We start from the raw sequence: 18,293 nt of genomic DNA, 5'->3' as shown, positions 1-18,293 counted from the left end.
GTTGGAGGAGAAAATGTTTTCTTCATTCTTTTGTACTTAGTATTTTTCTGATATTAAGGAATTAATTAAAAGAGAATGAAAAGGTTCCAACATCCTTATTTGAAACCACGTTTGGTATATAAAGATCTGTAACTTAAAATTGAAGTGTGATGTTACGCTTGACATATCACAAAGTTAAACACAGTGTACAACTGATATGCTTGGTGAATAAAAGGGCCTCACATGTACACAGTATTGACTGTGTTATGTCAGACACATTGAAAATGGACATATTTGAAGCAAGCCACATTGTGTGCACAGTTACTCCGTGAAATAGTTGTTATGCCATTATTTCGGTCTCCTTCTGCTATGCTACACTAACTCTGTTCACATAGAATTTTACTAGAAGTGCATCTGGAGGTCTGGCAATACTAGTACTAGTATTCTGCCAGGGCCTGGATGCTTTAACGTTCCTGATGGCTACAAAACCAGACAGAAAGCAATGGACAATCAGAACCCTAAGACGACCAGTGAATTTCTGGTTGTCTCCAACAGAAAAGATTGAAACTAGCTCCTGCTTTCTCCCTCTCTCTCTCTCTCTCTCTCTTTTTTTTTTTTTTTCCTTCCTTTAATGATATAGAATCTGATGGGCAATTCTCTTACAACGGAAAACAAAAGCATAGTAAAAGACCAACAATTTTCTTTATCTGTTTTCTATTTTCTTTATCTCACATACAGAAAATAATTTGTTTTGAATAGAAGAACAGTATAAAAATGTGAGAGTGTTGGAAAACAGATGGAAAGAGCCAAGTTATCCAGGCTCTATAAATAAAATATTTTATTTCTCGTATTTAAGAGAGGTACTGATGAATTTGGTTACAAGTGTGTGCTCTAAATTACACTTATTTATTTCCCATAGTAAAGTCTGAAAATATTTTCCTGAATGCTGGATTACTTGTCAGACCATAATGTATGGTTGGGGCACATAATCCCATAACCAAAAGCAGCTCTTACTGCACGTATTAAAGAGGTGAAAGCACCTCAATGCACTAGAATTGTAAGTCTTGGTGTGCAGAAAATGAAGCTGGCAAGCCTGGTGGACAGGTTGGCTGACTGTCCTGATAGAGCTCTGACCTGGTTTCAGTTAGGACATTGTTAATATTTTCTTCCAAGTGTCTGGTGTGATGCTATGTTTTGGCTTCAGAAGAAAAACAGTGCTAATTGAACACCAAAGTTCTTTTTGATACTGGGTGGCACTGCAAGATGCCAGGGATATTTCAGTTTCTAGTGCTGCTCTGACCATGAGCGGGATGGTTATTCAATAGGAGCTGGGAGGGGACAGAAGCAGAACAGCCAATCAAAACTGGCTATTAGCATATTCCACACCATATGACATTGTGCAAAAAAAAAAAAAAAAAAAAAAAAAAGGGTGGGGAACTGTTCAGAGGGGTAGCTGGTGTTATTGGACTAGCTGGGCACTAGGGCTACTTTTCATTCTTAAGTGTTAGTTGGGGACTGCCTAAATGAACCACGAACAGAAATGTCCAAGAAACTGAACAGAAAGTACATGAAGGTGGATGAAGGAGGATGTCTTTTGATTTGAAGTTCTGCTGACCGGGAAAAGAAAATGTTTATACAATATCTGCCAGAACATTTTCCTTTGCAATCTACTCTAGGGAACCTGCTTTAGCAAGAGGTTGCACTCGATCCCCAGAGATCCCTTTCAACACTTATGATTCTGTGATTCTGTGATACCAATTGCCAAAAATTGTAGGAAAGCGTCCAAGTGAATGAATGCGCAATCAAGTCCCACCTCGGTCCCTAGGAAGATAATGACAAAAATGCTCAAAGAAATTATTTTCACACATCTAATGTACAACAAGATGATTAGCAACAGTCATCATTGATATTTACCAAGTCCAAGTGCTGCTCAAATAACCTGACTGCCATTTAAGTGAGATGATTAGTTGTAGAAAGAAGGACAATGATGGATGCCATTTGTCTAAAATTTAGGAAAGTTCCTGACTTAGTTTCCTGCATGTCTCGCTCCAATTTATGGGAGGGAGAAGAGGTTCTTTGATATATGTATACCCAACATGAGAATAAGAAACAATGATTCAAATGTTTGTCCAACCAGTTTATTACAAACCTTAAAAGGTTTGTTTAAAACTTTTAAAAGGAAAAAAAACAGCGGCAACAATCTATGGAGGTAAACTTATTTTACTAACTATGATATCGGAATACAAAATAATACAATATAATACAATATAATTGAAATTGAGACTAATAAATCAAATAAGATATGAGAGAGAGTTCCCGAGACCGAGTCAAACCTGAAAAAGCTTGGAACGGCTAGGAAAGCACCCTCCAGCACCCACTGCCAGGCAGTAAGAGACCGCCCCCCCCGGAAGGGTCAGATCCCATGACTTCCGTAATGTATAGGGATAGGTACCTAGAATTAGAGCATTAACACTTTAATTCCAGTACATGATGTTTTGATGTGGAATATTGAAAATCAAATAAGCAAAAACCAAAACCATGACATTCCACCCCTTATTCTACATCACTACATCACGCTTAATATATATATATATACATATACAAACAAACAAAATGATTACAAATGCATCACACGCACACGTCTATATACATATACATGGAATTACTGTCTGCACTCCCCCAGCATCAAATTTCCTTGTGGTACACATTGAACATCTCCATTTTCCTGCATTACCCACCAAGTGGATCCAGGTCCCTTGGCAAAAACAGTACCGCGGAGAGGTCTGCCCTTTCCAGAAGCTGGAAGAACCCAAACTGCTTTTCCCAACATGCTCTTTACATGTATTACAGGGACCTTATCTCCCTTGACAGTATGTAGGGAGCTAGCAGGACCATCATGATTGATAGATCCTCTGGTATTGACTAACCAGGTGGCTTCTGCCAAATGCTTCTCCCAGTGCTTAAATGTTCCGCCACCCATTGCTTTCAGCATTGTTTTTAACAACCCATTGTATCGTTCGATTTTACCAGAGGCTGGTGCATGATAGGGAATATGGTAAATCCACTCAATGCCATGATCTTTGGCCCAAGTATTTACAAGAGAATTTTTGAAATGAGTCCCATTATCTGACTCAATTCTTTCTGGGGTGCCATGTCGCCACAGGACTTGTTTCTCAAGACCTAATATGGTGTTTCGGGCGGTAGCATGGGGTACTGCATGGTTGCCTCTACCATGGTAAGCACATAACACTTACCACTGCGGGATCGTGGCAAGGTGATATAATCAACCTGCCATGCCTCCCCATATTTATACTTTTGCCATCGCCCTTCCTCCCAGAGTGGTTTCATCTTCTTGGCTTGTTTGATTATAGCACATGTTTCACAGTCATGAATAACCTGTGCAATAGCATCCACAGTTAAGTCCACCCCTCGGTCTCTAGCCCACTTATATGTTGCATCTCTCCCCTGATGGCCCGAGGTCTCATGAGCCCACCGAGCTAGAAATAATTCACCCTTGTTCTGCCAGTCCAGGTCTATCTGAGCCACCTCAATTTTGGCAGCTCGGTCCACCTGATGGTTATTTTGCTGTTCTTCAGTAGCCCGTCTCTTGGGCACATGAGCATCTACATGGCGAACCTTCACGACCATATTCTTTATTCGGGCAGCAATATCTTTCCACAGTTCAGCAGCCCAAATAGGTTTACCCCTTCTTTGCCAGTTATTTTGCTCCCACTGCTGTAACCACCCCCACAAAGCATTTGCCACCATCCATGAGTCAGTGTAAAGATAAAGCATTGGCCACCTCTCCCGTTCAGCCACATCCAAGGCCAGTTGGACAGCCTTTACCTCTGCAAATTGGCTTTATTCTCCTTTCCCTTCAGTGGCCTCTGCAACTTGTCGTGTGGGGCTCCACAGAGCAGATTTCCATCTGTGATGCTTTCCCACAATACGACATGATCCATCAGTGAACAGGGCATACTTTCTTTCATTTTCTGGTAATTCGTTGTATGGTGGGGCCTCTTTAGCTCGTGATACTTCTTCTGCTGGTGTTCCAAACTTTTTACCTTCAGGCCAGTCCATGATGACCTCTAGGATTCCTGGACGGCTGAGGTTCCCCATCCGCGCTCGTTGCGTAATCAACGCAATCCACTTACTCCAAGTGGCATCAGTTGCGTGATGGGTGGGGGGAACCTTTCCTTTAAACATCCAGTTCAGCACTGGTAGTCGAGGTGCCAGAAGGAGCTGTGTTTCAGTACCAACCACTTCAGAAGCAGCCCGAACCCCCTCATACGTGGCTAAGATCTCCTTTTCAGTTGGAGTGTAGCCCTCTTCCGACCCCTTGTAGGCCCGACTCCAGAATCCCAGGGGTCGGCCTCGGGTCTCTCCTGAGGCTCTCTGCCACAAACTCCAAGTGGGACCTTTCTCTCCAGCAGCAGTGTAGAGGATGTTCTTTATATCCTGCCCTGTCCGTACTGGCCCTAAGGCCACGGCACGGGCTATCTCCTGTTTAATCTGTTCAAAAGCCTGCTGCTGCTCGGGGCCCCATGTAGACTCATTCTTCATTCGCGTCACATGATAAAGGGGGCTTACAATGAAGCTATAGTTTGGAACATGCATTCTCCAAAAGCCCACTACACCCAGAAAAGATTGTGTCTCTCTCTTACTAGTGGGTGGAGACATAGCGGTGATTTTGTTGATCACATCTGTCGGGATGTGACGACGGCCATCTTGCCACTTTATACCTAGGAACTGAATCTCCTGAGCAGGTCCTTTCACTTTGCTCCGCTTAACAGCAAAACCAGCACGCAGAAGAATCTGGATTATTCGCTCTCCTTTTGTGAAGGCTTCTTCTGCTGTATCGCCCCACACAACGATATCATCAATGTACTGCAAGTGCTCAGGAGCACTGCCCTGTTCTAATGCAGTTTGGATCAACCCGTGGCAAATGGTTGGGCTATGTTTCCACCCCTGGGGCAAACGATTCCAAGTATACTGAACACCCCTCCAGGTGAAAGCAAACTGTGGCCTACAGTCTTTGGCCAAAGGAATGGAGAAAAAGGCATTAGCAATGTCAATGGTGGCATACCATTTGGCTGCTTTTGATTCCAGTTCATACTGGAGTTCTAACATGTCCGGCACAGCAGCACTCAGTGGGGGTGTGACCTCATTCAGGCCACGATAGTCCACTGTCAGCCTCCATTCTCCGCTGGCTTTACGCACTGGCCATATGGGGCTGTTAAAAGGCGAGTGAGTTTTGCTGATCACTCCCTGACTCTCTAGTTAACGAATCAACTTATGAATGGGGAGCAAGGAATCCCTGTTGGTGTGGTACTGCTGTCTGTGCACCATTTTTGTAGCAATTGGTACCTGTTGCTCTTTTACTTGTAGCAACCCCACAACAGACGGATCTTCTGACAGGCCAGGCAAAACAGACAGCTGCTTAATGTTGTTTGTGTCTATAGCAGCTATTCCAAAGGCCCATCGATACCCCTTAGGATCCTTGAAATGCCCCCTTCTGAGGTAATCAATACCAAGTATACATGGAGCCCCTGGACCAGTCACAATAGGGTGCTTTTGCCAGTTCCTACCAGTGAGGCTTATCTCGGCCTCCAACACAGTCAATTCTTGAGAGCCCCCAGTCACTCCAGAAATATGGATTGATTCTGTCCCTTCATAAGTCGAGGGCATCAGAGTGCACTGTGCACCGGTATCCACCAATGCCTTATATTTCAGTTTTTCTGATGTGCCAGGCCATCGGATCCACACAGTCCAATAAACTCTATTATCCCTTTCCCCCCCTGACTGAGGGCAGGGCCTCTCTATTCATTACCTGTGGTAACCGGAGCAACTGCTCTGGCGGTTGATCTGCCTTGTAATTCTCTCACCCGTGCTCGTAGTACATGAGTAGCTTGGTCGTGCCACTTCCTCATGTCTTCTCCATGGTCATGTAAGTAACGCCACAAGGCAAGTCGCGATGTAGGATTCCTTCCTGGAGCTGGAGAGCATTTGCCTCTAAGAGCTGAGATTTCTGATTTTGCACCTGCGAAGGAGGGTTCATCGTCTTTAGTTTGTTGGATCCATATTTGTTCTACCATCTCCTTCACCTCCTTCAGTAGACTCTTTTGACTATTCTGATCTTCATCAAGCGTTTCTGATACTTCTACAGGTTTGTCACGATTCATCAGTGAAGACACTTGCTCTTGCACTTTATTCAGTTGCTCCGTCATTTGTGAGATGGCGGCGATGGCGGCGCGAGTTGGGGGTAGCTGTTGTTCATAGCTTTGGAGCATAAGAATCAATTCATAAACTAAGGGGCTTCTCTGTTGGTCCTGGTATCTGTCAGATGCTGCCAATAGTGCAGAGGCGTATCTGGCTGGTGCTGTTGATGTGAGTTGCTGCCACATTTCACGCGTTGTTCTCACTCTCTCAGGGTCATGGCCTTGTGGGTCGTTAAAAACACAGTTCGGGTCATACAGCATTTCCACCACGGCTATCTCCCTCAAATACTGGATACCCTGTTCAACTGTATCCCATCTTTTCGTCACAGGCTTCAAGCCACTTTTGAAGGGGTACCTTTCCTTCACGGCTGTTAATACTCGTTCCCAGAGGGAGGCAGCCCCATCCAGACATCGACTAATTCCTCTGTCAATAGCTGGATCTCTGGCAATGCCTCCTAGTTGGCGGGCTTCATTACCATCTAGAGACAAGCTACTGGCCCCGTCGTCCCAACAGCGAACTAACCAGGAAACGATACTTTCATTTGGGCACCGTGTAAATTCCTTTCTTGAGCCTTGGATTTCAGTCATCTTCAGAGGCCGACGAGTAGTAATAGAAACTTCCTCTTCATCACTCTCTTCTGCATGTCTCTTAGTTTTTCCTTTTGCCTTTCTTGATGTTGGTGGTTTCGAGGAGGGCCCCTCAGCTGGATCTTCCTCCACCTCCTCCTCCTCCTCTTCTTCTTTTTTCCGTTCTAGACGTGAGGACACTCGTTTCCATTTCTTGCCCTCCACAGGGGCAACTGATATTGTTACTGGTGTCGCCTGTAATTGATCAGATTTGACTTCCCCTTTGGCTTGAACCTCAGCTCGGAAACTCTCTCTCTCCAAAACAGTATTATATAGGGCACGGTAAGCACAAGCCAAACCCCAAATAAGTCGTACCTCCTTAGATTTACCTAAAAGCCGCACTGCCCCTGTTTCAAATACTGGCTAAGTTTCTGGGGATCCCACAGGTGCTCAAGAGTGAAATCCCATGACATTGCGGGTCCCCATGCTTCTAAGATTTTTCCTAAACCTCCCCATATTCCCTGCCAGTCAGCATTCTCTGGTTTTGGAGGAGACTCCTTCTGCTTACTATTCCTGTATTGGAATACATTCAGGGAGAGTGATATGAACAGGACTGTTACGCCCACAAGCATGAGAGTTAACTCAGCATTGGAAAAACGTCTGATAAACCAAAAGGAAAACCTGGAAACTGTTTTGAACATCGTGTGGTTTGTAAAATTGGCTATTCCATCTGGGATGTAGTTGCTTGTGAAATTAGCCATTCCATCCGGGATGCAAGTGTCAAAATTCATATTAAACATTGCATATAGGTACCAAGATAGGTACCATACAGGCGTCTCCGTCAGTGCCCATATGTAGTTATATATGTACACAAGTCCACAACAAGTAATGATGACATTGATGATTCGCCAGTAGGTCGCAAGAAACACCATAGCTTTTAATCCCTTACTCAGCGCTCCCACGAAAAAGAGTGGGTTCATCGCTGGTTTCTGCTCAAAAAGGGTTAATGAATTGAAACTAACAAGAGGGGGGGGGGAAGGAAAAAAAGGCACTACCCAGACTAAGCAGTGCCCAAAGTTTACAAATATCCCAGAATACTGGCAGTACGCCTGGTCTTTCAAGGTCAAGTTTCCCAGCACAAAACCTGAACTACTGATAATGCTCCCTAACGAAGCTCTCTAAGAGCAGAGAGCAAGATTTGTTCTAAGAGCCAAAAAGCAAAAACCAAAAACAAAAAGGCAGCTATGCCCGCATTCTCCACCAAAATCTGTCACGGAATTAACTAGATCAGTTTATGCCCGTGACAGGGGGCAGTAGGCCCCTGCCCTCCCCACCCCCCACCTGGGCCCACAAAATGGGAAGGAAGGGGGAAAAGGAAAAAAAACAGCGGCAACAATCTATGGAGGTAAACTTATTTTACTAACTATGATATCGGAATACAAAACAATACAATATAATACAATCTAATTGAAATTGAGACTAATAAATCAAATAAGATATGAGAGAGAGTTCCCGAGACCGAGTCAAACCTGAAAAAGCTTGGAACGGCTAGGAAAGCACCCTCCAGCACCCACTGCCAGGCAGCAAGAGACCGCCCCCCCCGGAAGGGTCAGATCCCATGACTTCCGTAATGTATAGGGATAGGTACCTAGAATTAGAGCATTAACACTTTAATTCCAGTACATGATGTTTTGATGTGGAATATTGAAAATCAAATAAGCAAAAACCAAAACCATGACACAGGGTGATGAAGAAGGGAAAGCAGGTGATAGAAAAGAAGCAAGAATTACATTAAGAGGGAACATTCACCACCAACATCCAGCAGTGTCCTGTTGCACATTGTTCTGATGGTCCAAGGTGGCCAGCCTTAGGCATCAAGCAGGTGTAGCGACAGGGTAAGTTGGGGGGGAAGGAGCAAATCTCAGGTAGCAGGCCCCAGAGAATCCATCAGCAGGCAGGCATCACGTTGTGAAACATCTGATATCAGACACCTTTTCTTCTTCTTCAGCATGCAGGCATCACATCGTGAGTAATCTGATGTCAGAGACCTCTTCTTTTTCTTCAGCATGCAGGCATGTTGTGAGGAATCTGATTTCAGACACCTATCCTCATGGCTGTCGGTCCCTTTTTTATCCTTCAGCCAATGTAGCATTCCTGGGTGCTTGGGTAAGAGTCACGTGCAGTGCCCCCTTAGGTGGCTATCTCCCTTGAGATAAGCCCATACAAAAGACTGCTTCCCGGCCATTACGCTGTGGCTTATCTCTCTCTCATTCCCCTTGCCCTGCAAATTTTCAGACAAAAGATTTCACCAACTTTGACCAGGACTTGCCTGGGCTTGTCCATCTGTGTCCCTCAGACAAAGGATTTTTCAAACTTTACCCAGGATGCGTCCATCAGTGTTCCTCAGCTAGCTTTGAGGCTATGTTGCAAAAAATAATCTCTTACACTGCATCAGCCTTGTAGCTAAATTGCGGAGATGTGGACTGAATGGATTCAATGCAAGATAAGTGATGAACTGTTTGAGTCGCAAGACTTAAAATGTAATGCTCAACAAAGTGAAGTCTAGCAGGTAGCTATTTATGAGTAATATTCTGCTGGGATTAGTATCTTCAGTAATCTGTGCACTGTAATGGAATACACTTTCATTGAGTTCATGGATAACTTTCAAACTTGAATGATCATTGAAGGGTTACTGAAGGACAGGGTAGCCATTTAAAGGTGTTTCTGTACACTAGAGGTGCAAGTTCATTGGAATCTCACAAAGTTCAGTAAATATAAATGTAAAGTCCCAGTGCATCCCCCTCAATCCTTCTGCCATTAGACAGGTTGAAGACTGAATAGATAGGGACCAATTTTGTAAAAATTTCCACTCCACTAAAGCACCTGTGAAGCTGCACTGAGAATAATGGTTCTTTAGGACCTCAGTGCTGCAGAGATATTGACAAATTGCAGCAAAATCAGAGGAGGGCTGTTTGGGTCCTATAGCTGCTAGCATGTGAGAAGAGATTGAGGGGACTTGGAGGTATTTTAGCCTAGACATTGGTTAAAAAAAAAAAAAAAGCTAAGGACAGAGGAGAACCTAATATCAGTCCTTCAGATTAATAAGAAGATGAAGTTAGACTCTGCTCAGATGTGCACAGCAACAGAGCAATGGGACAAGAAGTAATAAATACAAGTTGCAGAAATCGCAACTCAGTATAAGAAAAAAAAACATGCACAATTAGAGTGGTTAAGCACTGGAACAGATTTCCCAGAGAGAAAATAGAATTTATGTTGAGATGTTCAGAACTTGATTAAAAGAAAGGCTCTGAGCAATATAAATTCAGTACTGTTTTCAGAAAACCTTTGAGTAAGTGATCTTTCCAAAAAGTGAGATTGTCCAGACATCCAGACCAGAAAAAAAAGAGTTACTTACAAAAAGTTGTAAGACAACAGACAACAAAAGAACACTGTATTTGTTACTATATAATTACAGCCATTTTTAGCACATGTATTAAAATTCATTGCTTGTATTAGTTCAGCCAACATTATGGCCTGACAATTTGAACACAATGAGATTGTCAGTCTCTATTCCAGTAATATGTATTTACATAGCCACATTTTCTTATATGTCCTTGACCCTGAAATCAGAAAACAAGTGTTTAATTCTGTAATGCACATAGATAATTTTTAATTTCAGTATCATTTTTCCTATATAGCGATCTCAGGGTTTGGGGTTTTTTTTTTTAATGTGTTTACATGTCTGAAGAACTCTGATTATTACAGCTAACTTCCTTGCCAAGTCCCATTTATTATTATTCCTTTATCCCTGATAGCACAACTATCTTAGTTGGTCAGTACTCTTTCCATTCTTGGTAAGTTTACAGATTACTCTTGATACATCTGTAAAGTAGTTATACTGCTACTAACATCTGGAACAACTTCCTGAAAGATTATTTTCCATTTTGCATGGGAGGCAAATTAGAAACATCCTTTTAGTTTTGATTTAGAATGCAATCCAAATATACAACACATTTATTTCATTGGGGTTTTTCAAACAGATTGATTAACTTACCAGTTCTTTTACTATCCTATTTTAGGAATAAAATTCCTACAAACCATAGTTGTAAACATCTTAAACATCCCTTTCTCTTAGCAGAGAACTAATTTAAACATCATTTTCACTTGTTTTGACATAGTAATTTGAAGTGTTACACTGACATCATCTCTTGTCAACAGTTTACAGGCTGGTTCAGCCCAGTTCCGTGACTAGCAGGGCAGAGGGATTTTATAAAATCCACACCTCCAGAAAAAGGGGAACAGGGGACCCCAAAATAATTAAAAACAGCAGCAACAATCTGAGAAGAAACAAACTAATTTACTTAGTATCGGATTGCAAGATAGCACACTATAATACAATATAATTAGAATTGAAGCTAATAAATCAAATATAATGAGAGAGAGAATGTCCGAAAGGTGGACAGACCTCACTATAACACTGAGGTGAGATGTGCAATCCAGTTGAGCAGCAGGGAGAGAGGAGGCAAGTCGACAAAGAAGAGCAGATCTGGTGACCTAGCGAGGAGTTATATCTCCTCTCTGTGACCGCAAAGTCCCCTGGGGAACATAGTTGTTCTTCTCTTCTGGGCAGGTACTCAGAACTTGAGCATTAACAGTTAAACTCCCAGTGCCCCACATGATGTCATGATGTGGAATACCAAAAAAAAAATCACAAAACCATGACATCTCTCTCTGTCTTGATAATGTACACAACTCCTTGATATATTCTCAGACTGATTAGCTGAAGACTTGAGATGGTAGTGTTGTCTTTCATAGAATTGCATTTACATCTTCCAGGAAAAAATGGATCAAGGAATCAAAGTTTGACACAGATTGTAATTCATTCATACAGTGGTTAGCTGTAACACCTCAGCTGCCATTACGTGAACAGTTAATTGTACTTGAAGTACACCCACAATCTAAATTGATGCAAGTTTAGGGACATTTAAGAGCCAAAACAGAGACATATATCACAATCATAGAATGGCCTGGGTTGAAAGGAGCCACAATGATCATCTAGTTTCAACCCCCGTGCTACGTACAAGGTCACCAACCTCTAGACCAGGCTGCCCACGGCCACATCCAGTCTGGCTTTGAATGACTCCTGGGATAGGGCATCCACAACCTCCTTGAGCAACCTGTTCCTGTGTATCACCACCTTCTGAGTGAAAAACTTCCTCCTAATACCTAACCTAAACCTCCCCTGTCTCAGTTTAAGGTCACTCCCCCTTGCCCTAAAAAATATAAAAATGTATTTGCCATAGTGGTGCCATAGTAGGTTAAATACACCTTTAATATATGAAGAAAAAGGAAAGCCGCAGCATCTCAACTATCAGTGTTCCCACCTAATTTGAATGAAATGGAGATTTCCCCTCCCATAATGCATCCCATAAGCTGATCCAATTATTTTTCAGATATTCATCTCTTTATCTTTAGTTTCATCAATCTCTATGTGAATTTTGACCAGCCCTTTCACTTGATTGTTCATGTGTAAACTGGTTATCCCTCAGTGTTTGATAGAAACATTTTACATCGTATTTTCAGTTAGTATCAGAGTAACAATATAAGCATTAATATTTTATTGAAACTCACCCAACAGAACTTCAAGATTAGCTATTAAAAGCATGTTTTCTTCAAATTTTAATCTTTTTTAATTGTAATGTTTTGTAAATAATAAAGTTGATGAACTGTTGAACAATTATTTGTGACAGCATGCTGAAGAAAGGTTATATGCAAAAAAAAAAAAAGCATTGTTCCATTCATTTATTTAATTCAAACCATGAAAGACAATACTGCAAGATATTTGTTCTAGTGCTTGGTAGGGAAATCAGTTCAAAAAAATTCTTGAACACAGATGTCATCAGGCTGAGTCCAATTACATTTTCTTGAGCACTGTTTTTTCTCCTGCAAGTTAAGGAAAAATCTTGGCATTCCTACTTAAGATTAGGACGTTAAATATGATTATACCTTGTGATTTCAAGAGAGTCAAGTAATTTTAGAGACTGTCAGTCCAGTAGGCTTATTTCACAGGACCATTATTTAGTTCTGATTTTTCTTTTATGTGTACCTCAATCAAAGATCAGAGCTCTATTGTGCTGGGCACAGTGAAGACAAGTAATCAAAAAACAAGCTTCTGCTCTAAATAGTTCCCAATCTAGATACCAGTAAGAATGCACTAGGCAGATGAAGCAGCAAATGCAGTAAAAGAAAGTCAGGCAATAATGAGCAGACATTTTAGCTCACAACTTCCCAAACTGATTTCTGCATAGTCACATACCACGATGAAGAAGATTGTCAGATATCTTCACTTTGAATACCTTACGTGGTGGTATTTCAGATGTTCTCCTTGGGAAAGAGGAGAGATTCAGATGTGAGTATAGAGGAGGAAATAAAGCATGGTTTTCTTTTCATCAATGACTGTTCTAATCAGTAGGATATTCAATTAAATGGAATAATTTCCAAAGACAACATCCTGTTACACCAAAATAAAAACATGGGGCCAAATCACATACTTGAATTTTCTGAATTACGTTCTAGCAAGACAGGCAGAGTCTTGTTCAGAATTCAGGTTCTTATCCAGATAAACGTTATCTACCTGCATGAAACATATATGGAGCATAGATAAGTAATTTAGTTTATTTCATAATAAATAAGTTAAATGAACAAAAATTAGGTGCAGAATTGACACTGGACAGTTCTTGATTTTTCTTGATTTTCTAATTAGAAATGGGAACTTAAAATGTATCATTAAGATGGGGTGCTCCAGAATGTTGTCCAATTTTACTTTCAAAGTCAGTTAAATGCTTCAAGAAGTACTATCCTAGACTGCTACAAGAACAGATATGATCTGATGCCTGATTTATTCCAAACATTTTCTGATTCTGAATATGAATAATTTAGAACTACTTCAAATAAAATTCTTCCAGAATTGCTTCAGATATTCCTCCAAGTGAGGAAACAGAAGGGCATGTGAGTTACAAGATGCAATGGATAATGTTGGTTTACAAAAAAAAAGAAAGAATTAATTAGGATTAAATAGATACTCTTTTGAAAGTGGACATAACAGTTGGTCTACAATAACATCATTAAACAAAAATGGTATTTGGTCTTTAGGAGGAAAGTTTACTAAATGCAATGGGTAAATACATTATTTGTTAGGTTAGTTGTTTGGAGGAGGGAGAGGGAGTTGCTTGTTTTTTTAGACAGTTGATTGGTTGGTTTTAAATTAAAATGTAAATTTATGTTTCATAAAAATTCCTGCTGCCTGACAGAAGCTTTAGATTTCAGGATATTTGTCACTACAATCTCTGATCTACACAAAAGAAAAAAAGAAGCTACTTTATACTTCACAATAGCCAGCATGATCAACAGAGACATGGTTAATGGTTATCAAAAGTAATGCAGTTCTTATATTTTATTTCTGTTTACTTCTTTAGCATCCATGTTACTTAAGTAACTGTAACTCATGTAGGTTTTACAGAGGAAAACCTTTCATGGAGATCAGCAACAAAAGCAAAGCTGGAGGAGGATCACAACCATTCTTTTCACCTGAAACACAGCCAGTTTAGAAAAAATATATTTCCTAAATTTACATAGATATATAAAGATGGGCACCCAAAATATATGGTATCGTATAATCAAAGAATATTAAGATGTTATAATTACGAAATAAACAAGAGAGTTAGGCAAAGTAGATTATAATAACACAAAGAAAATAGATAGAATACTTACTCGTATCCTAGGCTCACTTAGGAAACTCCAACAGAGTGGATCTCCAGTAGAGAGCCTTCCCCACTGGTAGTCAGCCCTTAAATGTGTCTAGGAGAGGTGGAGCCAGGCTCCAACCCTTCCAGCAGCACAGGTGAATTGCCTTCAGCTGTGCTCCCATGGCTGACTCATTGCTCACCTCAGGTGATCAATCAGAGGTTCAGGCTATGACTCCGCAGTTCCCATACCGTGTATAATATTCCATTCAAGGGAATCTGAATCTGTATCAAAGACAATTTCAAAGAAAGACATAAATAGCAAGTTTCTAAATATATGTAGATGTCTCTGAAATTAATGCCTCCTATTTATTTCCATGGAAACTACAACTGATACACAGAGCATAGTAACACTATTTCATAGAGCAAATTCTCAGCTATAAAACATTCTTTTTCAGCATAATCACCATCAGCTATCCATTCTCAACAGTGATGAACAAGAACCTGCATGCTGCATTCATAAACTTCTGTATCAGTTCACATTCACTGTTTTGTCTCCACAAATAAGTAAGCATTGATGAATGCCAGTGGGTGCCATTTCTTTTCTGCATGGAGGAATTCAATTACACACCTTTGATTCACACTCATTTCCATGTCAGATACCATTTTGTCAGATTGTGCCTCTGCTGTGATCTGCCACATAGAAACAAATGCAATGGAATGTTGTTGGGAAGGCCTCTAATGCCATGCCAACAAAATGAACCTCTGATGTTGTGGGCCAACATAATTGAATCAGAGTCATTACTTTCGGATCAGAACTCATAAGATAGTATTGCAACTTTAACAAACAACTATGAACAAAAAAAGTTATTATTTCTGGAGTTCCTCTACCCTGCATGTAACTGACAATCGGAAAAAAAAACAGTAACCCAATGGCTTCCACTTATCCATCAGAAAAAGGAGAGTCATTTGACCCTAGAAGTGCTTAAAATGATTCAAGCAAATCCATTTTATTCTTAAGGGCAATATGCATTATCAATTTTAGTATTAGGGAAAATTCCCAATATTTTAAATCTAGTAACATCTAATTTAAAGAATGAGACACTTTCAGATTAGGTTTTTGTTTGCTTGTTTGTTTTTTAATTTAAATAAAATTTTTGGATGCTATAAGATGCATAGAAATCCATATTTTAGTAAGAATAAAATTCATATTAGAATATATAGAAATATATAGAATATAGATATTTCTAGAATATATATCTAGAATATATATCTAGAATGAGATGTTACTAGATTTAAAATATAAAAAGTATAGAATATATATATATTCTATATTCAATTCTATCTATGTATCTTCTATATATATACATATGTATATGTGTGTATATATACATATAATAGACTATATATAAATATATAGGAAAATATGCATTTTATATGAAAATCTGAAGTTTATGAATTAATGGAACTCACTGAATAAAAAAATATCCTAGGGAAAAAATAAAAAAGACATTTAAATACATAGCAAAAATATCTACTGTTACTAATATGGAAATTTGGAAATATTTTCATATTTCAAAGTTTATATCAGTAAATATAATAAAATATCACAAAAGAGAATGAAGGACCATCAGTATCAAATTATGCTGATAAATTAAATTTAAACCAGTAGAAGACAAGCTAAGATTCCTCTTCTTTGGATAGCAGATACTTCTTGCTTTTTGCATTAGGCAATTATCTGATTTAACCTTGGTTTTGTGCAATGATGATTTTCGCACAGGGAGATTTAAAAGAGATTCAGAGTTCTGACATGAATTGTACAGCCTTGTAAAACTGTTTTTACTGAACAAGCAGAAATATGTACACATCGCAGAATAAGTGCTGTCTACATCAGTGAGTCATGTAAAATAGTATACTTTCTTGTACAGTTATCTATGTGGTTGTAACAGCATTCATAATTACATTTGTACTAATGCAACAAAAATGACATGGCTACATACTTTTCAAACCTTAATCAGCTTGCATGCACCTCTTCCGTCAAGCTGCAAAGTGCTTTCATTGTTCATTGCCATGCAGAACATTGCAAGGCAAATCTATCTAGACGTATCTGAAGAATAGAACTCTAGACATTTCCCAAGTCCTGAAGCATTCATTGGACCACATAACTTCCAGCAACAGCATAATCTACAGAATTCAATACTGACATATTGCTTAATATTTTAAGCTTTGATTTCCTAGATTTTTTTTTTTTTAATAAGGAAGGAGCCTGATCTATTACAATTATACATTCAAATGGTCTCAGAAATAATATGACACATTTCATGGTCGTATTTCCAAATCTGCAAATTTTTAGTGAACAAAGCTAAGTGTCCTTATGAACATGAGCTCAACAACAATCACATAAGAAAAGCAGGAAGGAATCTTGCACAAATAATTATGTAAACTCCTCAAAAATCATATGTACAGCTAAATTGATCATAATGTCCAAAATTGAAAAATATTTATGAACTGCTACTATTCATATAGTATTAACTGCTTGTTTTGTAATTTTGTTTTGTGAACCATTTCACATATAAAGTATACAGCAGGAATAAATGGTTCAGCTTGTTGTTTTCCATGTTAATTCATACAGAGCTCTCTGCCTGAGATTTTTTGTTAAATAATTTTTGCAAAAATATATTAATTTAATTAAAGGAATATATTAATTTTCTAGATAAATATGTGCTCAAATCTATTTACTATTCCATTTCAGTAAACAATAGCTGGAAAAATCTGTTATTATATTAGTTGTTATATCTAATGTTCATGTCACACATGGCACTAAGATCTTTATTACCTTCTCTGTTGTCTGCAACCACTCAACAAAAAGTAAGAGTAAAATACATTAGCTACTTTATAAAGAAAGTGTCCTGAAAATGTTCATCAGTCACTACTAAAGAATGTTTTTTAAGCACCTTGATTATGAAATTACAGAATCTTAGACATAAGGAAAAATAAATTAAGTTTAGTCTAGACACCAGACAAAATTTGTCCGCTATAGATTTTGGAAAAGGGACTATGTAGATCTTTCAGATGAAAAAGAATGGAGTTACTTAATTCTTTTAATTCTGAAAGTAGACACCACATTGGAAAATACAGCAGAAAAAAATATCATAGCTGAAAACAAGTATTATTTGTTTAATGTCATACATCTAAAATTAGAGGCCATATTAGTCAAGACAGAATTTAATTAATTACATCCTCAACTGTCATTTATTGTATAGTAATAACCATCTTGCTTATATGCATCTTGCTTATAACCATCTTCTGCTGCTTCTTTGTAAATGTTCAAAGACTGCACCTCCTGCTATCCTGCTATGCAGTTTTAATACTAATATTTTTCTCTACATTTGGACATAAATCAGGCAGTTTGGGGAGTTTTGTGGAACAAATGAACTAGACCTATCAAACCTTAATAGATCTTTTTATAATCACATACACAAATACTCACAGAACTTTTTTTTTTTTTTTTTTTTTTAAAAGGAGACCTGCATTACCAATAGAAAATAATAATTATCATCATAAATAAATAAAAAGTATTATTAACACATCTGTGTACACATATCATGAACTTTGTAATTATCTTCTAAATGTTTATCTTATCTACTATTTCTACAACAGAGAAGCCTAATTTTAGTGGATGTGACTATGCTGTTTAAACATAGTTGCTGATTTTGTTTTGCAGCTTTCTCTAGGTTTCACAATATATAATTTTTATTTATAGACAATTCATTTTAATTAGTGAGGC

At 39.0% G+C, this 18,293-nt stretch overlaps 1 long non-coding RNA gene across 1 annotated transcript; it reads right to left on the bottom strand.

Moving 5' to 3' along the window:
- Nucleotides 1-12,095: 12,095 nt before the first annotated feature.
- Nucleotides 12,096-14,596, bottom strand: LOC116243382 (uncharacterized). Its single transcript, XR_004169950.1, has 3 exons — nucleotides 14,535-14,596; nucleotides 13,081-13,148; nucleotides 12,096-12,707 (listed from the first exon to the last, which is right to left on the bottom strand). It is a non-coding gene; the product is annotated as an uncharacterized LOC116243382 (long non-coding RNA).
- Between the last annotated feature and the right edge of the window lie 3,697 nt (nucleotides 14,597-18,293).

This window comes from Phasianus colchicus, chromosome 1 (genome assembly GCF_987193195.1).
Source record: "Phasianus colchicus chromosome 1, bPhaCol1.hap1.1, whole genome shotgun sequence".
NCBI classification, from domain to species: Eukaryota; Metazoa; Chordata; class Aves; order Galliformes; family Phasianidae; genus Phasianus; species Phasianus colchicus.
The sequence above is the reverse complement of the archived record's forward strand: the minus strand, read 5'-3'. Positions and strand labels throughout refer to the sequence as shown.